The sequence below is a fragment of the Dermacentor silvarum genome, chromosome 2, assembly GCF_013339745.2.
Source record: "Dermacentor silvarum isolate Dsil-2018 chromosome 2, BIME_Dsil_1.4, whole genome shotgun sequence".
NCBI classification, from domain to species: domain Eukaryota; kingdom Metazoa; phylum Arthropoda; class Arachnida; order Ixodida; family Ixodidae; genus Dermacentor; species Dermacentor silvarum.
In genome coordinates this window covers 111,496,452-111,507,835 of record NC_051155.1, presented here as the reverse complement: position 1 = coordinate 111,507,835, position 11,384 = coordinate 111,496,452, and positions in this window count along the sequence as shown.

Sequence of the window (11,384 nt, the reverse complement as noted above, 5' to 3'; positions counted from 1 at the left end):
ATGTAGAAATCCGCGAGAAATGAAAGGTTTGTGATTAAAGAATGTGTTCTGGCATTGTTGGATGCTCGGAACATAACTTTTACCTAGCTACATGGTCGGATGTGTCGCATCAGGCACACACTGGACCATTGTGTAATGACAAATTACTCAAATTACGTTAGGCTTTTTTTTAATTGCAGTTTGCTTCTCCCGTACTATACGTAACTTCCATTTGCAACGAAAATATTGCGTTGCGCTTTGTATTGCATTCAGTGCATAGTGTCGTATTTTGGAGAACGTGTAGAGCTAGCTGCCAAGTGGTATTGATCTAACCACCACATGTAAGCGCTGCAGCTTGGAATACAATACGTTATGTGCAAGAGTGCTGCTGTTTACGTATAACGTAGGATGGTACGTTGTACGGAGCAGACCAGGCGAAACGAAACACCTGCTACTTCGATAGCGCTCCCTGTGTTGCGTGAGAAGAGAGGGCTCTCGGAAGCCAGCCCGCGGTCCGTATCTCTCACCCCTCCCCCCTGTGTTTAGCTGCTGTGCACGCCTGCCGGCCTTGCTGGCCACTGCTGCTTTCTCGGTCTCTCGTCGTGCAGGATGTCGGTGGCATGCGGCGTTGTCACCGCATGCTGCTGCTACTTGCTGGCTCCGGCAGCACGTACCGCTATGGAGTCTGAAGCCTTTACATTGTTGGTGGCCGCAACCTCGGCAGTTCCGAAACGTGATCGCCCACGCCCGTACACCACAGTTGAAGTAGTGGGAGTGGAAGAACGCAGCAAAACGAGCGAAGAGGCAGGCAGCGAAATCCACCATAGTCATCAACTCTACCCAACACACGGTGGGCGGAACGAGCATGCTAACGCGGACACTCTAAACAAATTACTAATAACCCGCTTTAATTTAATCGCAAAAAGTTGATAACATACCCCGCTGCAAAACTTGAAAATACTCACCACGCCAAACTCGAAGGGCCGCTCATCGGCATCAAATTAGACATTGATGCTTTCGCACTCATAATTCATAAGAAGTGCTTAGATGTACTAGGGTTTCTTCAGGCGCGTTACTACCGCTAATCAAACAGCCGGGTCCAAACAGCTGCGCATTATTCAGTAATACCATGGAGCAAGGTATTAAAACGAAGAATATTTTACTTGGGTGGCGTGAAAGCAGGACGAGGCTTATCTACAAGAGTGATGGTGTTAAGGATAAGAAGAGCTTCTATACAGGCCAGTTACAGTAATGTCTGTGATATATAGAATGACAACGAAAGCTATGAAATTAGAGCTGTCGAAGCGGGTGGAGAAAAACGATATACTGCGGTAGCACCAGAATGGGCTCAGACCAGGCAGACGCTTACAGGATAACATTTTTGCACTACGGCAGTGCTTAGAGATTTCAATAGCTCAGAATAGACCTTCATGGACCTCATTTCTAGATAATAAGGAAGCTTACGGCAACACAGACAGAGGATTTCTCTGACACATTCTCAGGCAAGAGGACGTAAACGTTGAGCTGGTGGAGCTTTTGAGGGACTAAAATTTTTAAGCGCACAACCAGACGAGGACGGTGAATGAAGACGAGAGACACAGGAGCGCTCGTGTATCTCCCGTCTTCTTTCATCGTCATCGTCTGGTTGGACGCGTCAAATTTTTAGTCATGTCTTACCAACACGCCCAAACATCCACACTTTTCAGGGAGGTATATAAGTACGACCGAGCGTAAGTAGTATGGGAAAAATCAATGAAATTATGAATATTCACCGATGACTGAAGCCAAGAAGTCCTGTTTCCATTGTTGTTCCCGCTTTGTGTTAAGGTTATTGAAAGACGACCAAAAAGTTTTGAATGAGGTTGTGATCTATCTTACATCCGTAATGGAGAAAAGGTGCAACTGTTTGTTCCTGCCCTGATGTATGCGGAATACATAATGAAACTAGCGGACAATGCAACGGATTTACAGAGACTGGCGAATATAACTCGCAATGCAGCGGTGAATTTATGTCTCACGTATAACACAAAGAAATGGAGAATTATTATTTTTACGAGACGCGTAATGACGGTGTCAATTCAACAGGAAGTCATAACCGTTGTCAAGCAATATCGATACCTGGGTGTATACATAAATGAAACAAAATACATTGATGAACTGTAGCGCAGATATACACAAGTACAGAAGAAACGAGACGACAGAGGAGCGCTAAGTAATATATATATATATATATATATATATATATATATGTGTGTGTGTGTGTGTGTGTGTGTGTGTGTGTGTGGTGTGTGTGTGTGGTGTGTGTGTGTGTGTGTGTGTGTGTGTGGTGTGTGTGTGTATTTTTCGGTGAGCAGTATTGATACCCGTCACTGGTCACATTGCACATGTGAATTACCAACCTTTTGTTGGGCATTTGCGCTCGTATGTCGTCTCGTTTCTTTTGTCCTTGTGTATATCTGCGCTGTTATTCACCAATATGTCACAAGCTCAAACAGCCACATTGGTGAAGGAAACACATATTTAAATCATCATCAATATAATTTGAAAATGAAAGGGAAGCACAATGCAGCAATTGTGAAACATTGATCACTTTGGGGCAACAACAAATACGAGGTTGTATGAGGAACTTGGAAGAGTGTAATGGTGCCAGTGGGGTTAACGTTCGCAAATGCAATTATCTGGTATAAATCAGAAATCTTTGTGGGGTAGAGGTTAACCAGAAAGCACTGGGCCAACTGGCTTTGGGGCCCATGGTAAAAACACAAATGAGGCAATGGGTTGTGATATGGGCCGCGGTGGCTCAGTCAGCTAAGGCATTGCGCTGCTGAGCACGAGATCGCGGGATCGTATCCCGGCCGCGGTGGCCGGATTTCGATGGAGGCGAAATGCAAAACGCCCGTGTGCTGTGTTGTAGTGCACGATAAAGAACCCCAGGTGGCCAAAATTAATCCGGAGCCCTCCACTACGGCGTGCCTCATAATCAGAACTACTTTTGGCACATAAAACCCCAGAAATGAAGAAGAAGCATCAAAAGCATCAACCGGTCAACAGTCGAGATAAGCAAGAGACGTCTAGAGTATTGGTGCATAAAAAGCAGCGAAGAGAGTGATACGACCTGATGAGATATCTTATGCATAGGTAGACGTAGAAGGTAGCTATTGAGGGAAAAAAATAACCTATAATGAAATGTAAAAAAAATGCTAGATAAAAAAACATGTATAGCATATCTGATAAAATGGCGCAGGCGAGGGGACTATTTGTCACCGCCCCGTTTCAAGGGGGAGGTAATTAAATCATCAACATCATCCTCATCAACCCACCATAAATCGGGTAGAACTTGATTAGTGATTTGGCAAGGTCGCACTTTTTACCGAGATTTTTGTGTTCGATTAAATAAAGCTTATTCCGGTCGACTGATGCCCAATCTCTCCCTAGTGATAAAGTAAACTTTTTTCTCACCTGAATTATGCAATGATTCGTATTATTTTGGGACAACGATGATAGTTCTTTTTTTCAGGACCTGAAGGTCACTGTTTGGTTTACTAAAATTACACACATTCAGAGATGACAGTATAAATCCCATCGTTCGTGCTCACTGATGTTAACTTCGTTATTGTTGCTTAGAAGTGAAAAGAAATCTGAAACTTCTTTGGCGTTGTGTCGTTACGGGGGGCGATCGTATTATCAGCAAAGGTTATCTCCCGAACGTTACTTGAACTTCAATGACTACTCGAGCAACTATTTGAATAGTGAAGCAAGTATACTTCAACCACTAAAACAAACTGTGATTCATTATTTACAGAAGCTATAGGGACAAATGATCTCTCTAACGTGTGGCACCTGTGTTCATATAGTGACCTCATCATCCCTGCATGTTTTTGGAGAACTTTGTGGCTTTCAAAGTGTGCAAAATATAGGATTTAGAAATTATGACGCGTGTATTAAACCAAGAAAATTTTTGATTGCCTTTCCAATAAAGAACATGATATAATGTTACAGTGGCAGCCGGGGACATTCTGGCATTGGTGGTAAGCACTTCGCCGATGACGCTGCTCAATTTGCCCAGGCTATATATAGCACCTGCACTCTACACAGCTTATCAAGAGTGTACGCCTCAACATCTTCGTGATCTCGCGTGCTTCGTAACGTTCAGCCATTGCAGTACTCCGCATAAAACCAACATTCGCTTATCATCTTCGATCCATCATTACAACTGCAGTTATCAACAAATCTTTCGCGACGTGACGGAGCACTGCTGTGTTGGCTGCGAGCTGAAGTAACCTCCAAAAACTCATACGGCTACCGCATCGAAATGGCTGACTCACCCGCGTGCGCTAAATGCATTTGTGAAGCGACTATTGGCCACGTCTTCTGCTACAATTCCTGCTTCGACCGACAACGCCAGACTCTCTAGTGTGCCTTGAGGAGGCTGGATGGTGGGCCTTTCACGAAGCAAAGGTCCTGTGAGCCTGGCCCCATCGCTCATGAGTACAGAAATCCACACGAACTCTTCCACACTGCATGAAGGCGGCACACGAGTGGGCGGTTGTAAGTACACTGCAACTAGCATAGTGTGTGTGAATGACCTAGACTAATGCCTTCTCTTTCTTTCTCTCTTTCTATCTCGCTTTCCCTCCCGCATCTTCCTTTACACGTAGCGAATTCGCGAATGTCTGGTGAACCTCCCAGCAATTTTTTGCTTTCCTGTATCTGCCAGGAACCTTGCAGTTTTCATTTCTCATTCCCCTTAGGGTCACGTTGCTGCACCGGACGGTGATGGGGCCGAATTCACTCGTTTGCCCAGGGTTTAATTACCTGGCGTCGACCAAATTAGCCGACACAAAGCGTGTCGCGTTTACGACTTGTAGTAGCGCTTACGTGGGAGTTCTTTCTTCCTCATTTTTTGTGTATGCTTGCTTGTTTTAGGAGCCGCGAAGATAATGTAGGACTTTATGGTACTTTAAACTGTTTTTCTCGCAAACACACAGTATTTTTGTTACTTCTTAACCGTCCTATAAGTACGTCTTTCGATAACGTTAGGTAATTGCCTGATCTATTGCCCTTTATTTCTTTATTCTTAATATAATAAATGGTCCACTTGTCTCTTTAGCGCTCTAATTACCTGTTTCACAAAGTTGTTGATGCAACGTTATTTTGACGACTTCCCGGAAATCTGTAGCTGGAATTATTCGTTGCCGCTTCAAATCCTTGCCCTCGGCTGATGTCCCCTGTCGCTTTTTGCTCTGATTATTCCTTACGCAGCTGACGTACTCCGTATTTTACAAGGTCAGTAACCATGTACAGAGGTGGTGTTGTAATGCTATGAGTGTAACAATAAAAAATCGCCGCCCAAGCACTCCGTACAGATGGTTAACCAGTGTAACTGAAACGTGCGGCCCTGTTGTTTATCACTGGGTTATTCCCGGCGGTACATTAAAGTATTTCTCAATTATTGGTTACGTCTTTGTGTTTCTTAATAAGAATACACACACGTTCGGCTGCGACGGCGAAAACGACGTCACTGACGGTATGGACGCTGTCCGCTGTTCGTCGCCATTGCCGCTTTCGATACTTCAAAATTAAATTGCTTCAGAAATAAATCTCTCCGTCACTTAAGACAATGAATGACTCATAACCCCTTAAGCAATGGATCATACCCCCTTAAACACGGACTCCCCATTACGATGACAGAAGAGAAGGGAAATTCTAGGCTGGAATGATTAGCGGCAACGCAGCCAGCTGTGGAAGCAGGTGACGACAACGAACACGGGAGCAGTGGCACAAGCGCGTTCGCGCGGTTGCGCCGAGAGGCGCCAGCGATCCAGCTGTGGAAGAAGACAACGACGCTCGAGCCATTGCTGATGATGATAGTTTCGGCCTACAGGACCCGGACGGACAAATCGGCTAGCCATATACAGCTTCAATGTACTTATACACCGCCAGGTGGCCTGAAAAAGCCTACCGTTCACCAGATACTTCACACCAGGGTAAATGAAAAAGGTAGATAGAATAAAGTAGCCGTGAATGAGGAATGTTGATAAAAGGAAGCAATAAGCTCAACAGCCGCTGCCCAATGGCGTACATAGACCATGTACTAGACAAGAAAACAACTAGAAAACCATATGTGCGCACATTTTCTAAGAGAGCAAATCAGCAAACCATCTACATGAATTGTGTGAGTGCGCAACAGCTTCGATGACTTTCCGAAAGTCGTGACTCACATTGTCGACTGAACGTCTTCACAACAGCGAATGCCACAACGCTTTACCATAAAAAGCCTAGCAAAGCTTTGTCTGTTCGCGGGGCATGTTGCGGACCGCAGGCGCATATATGCTTCTTCATCAAAGGGGCGGTAGTCGTTTCCAATTGTAATGCGCGTTTGATGTATGCGTGGTCACTAAACTCAGAAATATTTAAGCAAGGGCTTGCCAAAATAATAATTTGACCGGTTTTCTTGATATTGTTACGCAGCAGTGGGGCATGGCATGTCTTAAAACAAAGACGAAAAGATCGCGCGCCTGGTTCGGGCAGCCATCTTGTCTATGCAGTGTTGCTGCAATTGTGCTTCGCTAATTCTGCCTTGTGGCATTTCGGTGCAGTTGCTGGGTATCCCCGCGAGACCACGGAGCTTCGCAGTGGTCGTCGCACCGGTATTGACATCATGATGGAGGAGGCGGTGCCAGCGCCAGCGGCGACAACCTTCACCGTTGTCCTGTCGTATCCAAAAAATTCACGAACGTTCTGTGGCACCGATAACGTCAACGTGGAAGATTGGATTGCCGTGTCGGAACGTGCGAGTACCCAGAACATGATGGGATGCCACCGTAATGTTGGACAACCTGATGGTCTACTTGCATGGCACGGCGAGGCTGCGGTACTAAAGTGAGCTTATGGTCGCCGCCTTGCAACGTCGTTTTCCCGCTTGCCGAACACAGCTGCGACTTCGTCTGCTAAACTTTAACTACTTTGCACAGGTTATCCTGAGAGGCACGTCGATGGCTGATATCTCGCCTATCGGTGATAGCGCGATGTTCGTATAAGACGCAGAAATTCTACGATTATCGGCAGGCAATTTCGATCAGTCCAGCCCTGCACCAGACGAACTCAGCCAGATGATCGCAACTGACCTTTTACCTACGCAGGCTGCTGACGTACGCCGCCGCGTCTTGGGGGCTTATCGCGACATTTTTTTTTATTTCGATGGTGGTCCCTAGGCCAGACGTCAGTGGTCACTCACCGGATATATACCGGAAACGCCAATCCCATCCGCCGACGTCCGTACCGCGCTGCACGTACCAAACGTAAAGTTATACAAAACGAGGGGACAAAATGCTAACTAAATGCCTCATCGAACATTCATCTAGTCTGTGGGCTTCCCCTGTTGTTCTTTTTAAGAAGAAGGATGGCAGCTGGCGCTTTTGTGTCGATTACCGACGTTTGAATAAGATCACGCGCAAGGACATTTTCACGCTGCCGCGTACTTATGACGCCTCGGACTGCCTGCATGGAGCTAAGTACTTCTCGCCCATAGAGCTTCGCTCTGAGTATTGGCAGATCTCTGCAGAAGACACGGATCGCGAAAAGACCGCTTTCGTAACGCCGGACGGGTTTTATCAATTCAAGGTTATGTCGTTTTGGACTTTGTAAAGCACCGGTGACCTTCGAGCGAATGATGGACTCTCTATTTCGCGGCAATAGATGGTCCACTTGTCTCTGTTATATAGACGATGTGATCGTTTTTTCGCCCACATTCGCGAGTCACCTTACGCGTGTGCCGGCTATTCTTGCTGTTTTCCGTCGTGCCGGCCTGGAACTGAACTCGTCGAAGGGCCACTTTGGACGTCGCCAAATTACTGTTCTTGGCCACCTTGTCAGTGCCGCAGGAATTCAACCCGACTCTGTCAAGACTCGCGCTGTCCAAAACTTTCCCGAACCGTCTTCCAGCAGCAAATGTCAGAAGCTTTGTAGGCCTATGCTCCCATTTCCGTCGCTTCATCGAGAACTTTGCTGACACCGCCCACCCGCTCACTGACCTACTCAAAAAAGATGTTTTCTGCTCATGGGGCCTTGCGCAAGCCGAAGCCATCGCCGGCCTCTTCCGCTTGCTAACGACCCCGCCTTTGCTCGCTCACTGTGACCCATCTGCTGCAACTGAAATTCACACAGACACCAGCGGCCATGGAATATAAGCTGTTCTTGTTCAACAGCAGAACAATGCACAGCTCGGAATTGCATGCGCTAGCCACCTTCCTTCAACCACAGAGCGGTGTTCTATCGCGGAACGCGAGCGCCTGGCGCTGGTTTGGGCAGTGGCCAAAATCCGCCCTTACCTATTTGGTCACCCATTTTACAGCGAAAGTTGTATATGGCCAGGCGAGACAAACAAACAAACAAACAAAACACCGCCTAAGCACTCCGTACAGATGGTTAACGAGCGAAGCTGAAACGTGCGGTCCCGGTGTTTAGCAGTGGGTTAAACCCCACGCTTCTTGAAGGGTTTCTCAATTATTGGTTGTATGTTTGTGTTTCGAGTTGAACGCAAGCGCCAATGGCGGCGGATGCTGCTAACCACGACGCCGAGTTAACTCGAGATATCGAACGCATTCGACAACGGCGAGCCGAGGAAGAGGCGTTGTGGGCAGAGCAACGTTGGGCAGAGCAGCGTCAACGTGGCAAATGGCGGCAACGCGTTCGCGGGGCCAACGCCCGCTTTCGGCGGGAGTTTCTCGAGCGGCACTTTGGCTTCGGCTGCGCCGAAACGTCCACATTGAAATCGCGAAGTGGAACGCAAGCCCCAATGGCGGGCGGACGCTGCTAACCACGCGCCCAGCTAGCTCGAGATATCGAACGCATGCGACAACGGCGAGCCGAGGAGCCGGCGTTGCTATCGGTCTGTAGTTAGCTTTCAAAACGAATGCGTTCTGGCTGGCTCTGACCACACGCGGGTAGCCATAAGTGGAAGTTTGAAGAGGCCCAGCGCTTTTTGGAAAAAAGAAAGTCGGTGGATGTGCGAGCTGTCGGGGAATAGACAGCTTTGTGGTGACTGATGCTCCGAGAAATACGGTTGGAAGGAATGATATTGAAAATGGTGCAATAGGTGTGATAGAACCTAATCGCCTCGATCATGTTAATACGGTTAGATTGGAATGGGTCCCAGATAGCATAGACTTAGTACAGCCTAGAAATAATTATAGTTTGATAAGTCAAGAGTTTAACTGACAGAGGGGCAAGTCTTAACTTACGCGTAAGTAACCAAGAAGACAATTAGCTTTATTCGTCACGTGTTCTACTTGACAGGATCAACACAAATCATACGTGAGGTAAATGCCGACGTATTTGATAGCTTCCAGAGAAGGAACGACAGAGTTATTGATGGTGTACTTGTGCAACTGGTAATGTTGTTGTGGTGGAAAGAAACATGTCCAGATTTTTAACAGTGAAGCTGTTCTAGCTAATCGTAAAATGTGGCGTTTGCGGTAGCAAAACTCCGCCGAGCTATGACGTCACTGTGCTGCCTAGCAACCACCTCGCGGAGCGGCGTGTGCCTTGCCTCCTCTCCGTGCCGTGCGCATGTTGCTTTGACATGGCACGTTAGGGAGAAAGAAGGAGAGCATGCGTGCAGCGCGCAATCCTTGGGAGAGGGACAGAGAAAATGAGAGAGAGAGATAGAGAGAGAAACAAATTGTAGCAGCACCAACGAGGTGGCGCGCAGAGCTGCTGCCGACGTCGCCCACTTTGCCTAGTGGCGCATGCGCCGAATCAGTACCGATGACGTCACCTCGCGTTGCCTAGTAACCGCCGGCGTGTGTGCGCGCTCACTTCGCCCGACACAAACACGGCTCCTGCCTGTCTTCCTGCGTTTGCGGAATACCAGGAACGCTGTCGCTCATAGGTGCCGAGGCGTCCCGCGCTATTCACGCGAAATTCCGCGAAAGGGAAGGTACATCCGAAAATGATCGCTCGAGAATACTTTCCCCACATGCGTAGTGAAGTTAAACCAAGTTAAGACCTTGCAGCAACCAATACCTAGCTGTAGCAGCCGGTCAGACTTTACGATTGACACTTTCGCTGTGCCTATGTTTGCACGACCGAGTGCAAACTTGCCCGCTTTTTTTACGTTCAAGCGCAATAACAATTTTCACACCATATATGGACCTGATTTAAGTCTAAATGTAAGACTGATACGTCGAAGCTGCCGTGTATAAGATGATAAAAAACCGCTGTCTTCTGCGAAATGGCGGATGCGAGTTCGTATGGAAGAAGGCATCCTTTATCTAAAGCAATAAAAGACAACCAAGCACTGCTCCCTATGGTGCACCTCAATGAACTGGAGATGGCGAGATTATTAGCGATAACAAATTGCTAACGATTAGCTAAGAAAGCTTTTATCCAGTCGAAAACAAATGATTTAAATTTAGACAAGAAGGTTTTAATAACAGATGCTCGTGAGGCACTTTATTAAATTATTTTTCTCAGTCAAATAACAGGACATTAACCCGTGTTTAAGTATTTACCCTGGAAGCTATATGATGGATAGAAAGGGACCAGCTTCGTTTCGCATGAGACGCCCCGCTGAAAGCCATGCTAATTAGGATAACGGAAGCTTTATCAAATTAGAATTTTACGGTATGGGAATAAATTATGTGCTCCATTATTTTTGAGCAAATGCAAGTTAAAGTTCATGTTTACGTGCAGCTGCCGGGTGTTTTTTATTTGGGGGGGGGGGGGGGGGGACTGACCTTGCCTGCTGGATTCAGATGGTGGTGAATAATGAAAATCAAGCCCCTTTGTTTCCGGTATCCTCGTGCGTGTATATATATATATATATATATATATATATATATATATATCGTTAGACAATGGCGGCAGAGGGCGAGGACGTCTTGTATGTAAGATGTGTAGGACTCACCGGTGTGCTGAACCAGCTCAACAAGCTTCTTCGTTGCGATATCTGAGCGGACAGAAGGGTTCGCAAAAATATGGCGTAGTTGACGTGTAAACTAGGTCCTAGTTGGGAATTATAACCCATGGTTGAAGAGGCAAGTTTTTGCGACACCCGTGAGATAGAATGCGACGTGGTAAAGTTATTAAAAATAATCCCGACGACTGACGGCACTCCCGCGGTCATACTGCTCCAGCCATTCCTCAACGTCGTCGCCGCGAAGTCCAGCGAACACCGCTTTGTCTTTGGCAGGGGTCGTTACCGTCCTAGCAGGGGCAGCAGCCGCGGATGCTGCGGGTGCTGCCACGTTGCGCTGCTGATCATGCGACGTCGCCAACTGCTCTTGGTATAGGCGGTGACCCGAAAGGAGCTCTAGGGAAGTGGTATAGGTGAAGTTGGTGAAGGACCTTTAGAGTGAGAGGACCGAATTAGCCGACAGCACTCTCCCCCACTTGTGAGACAA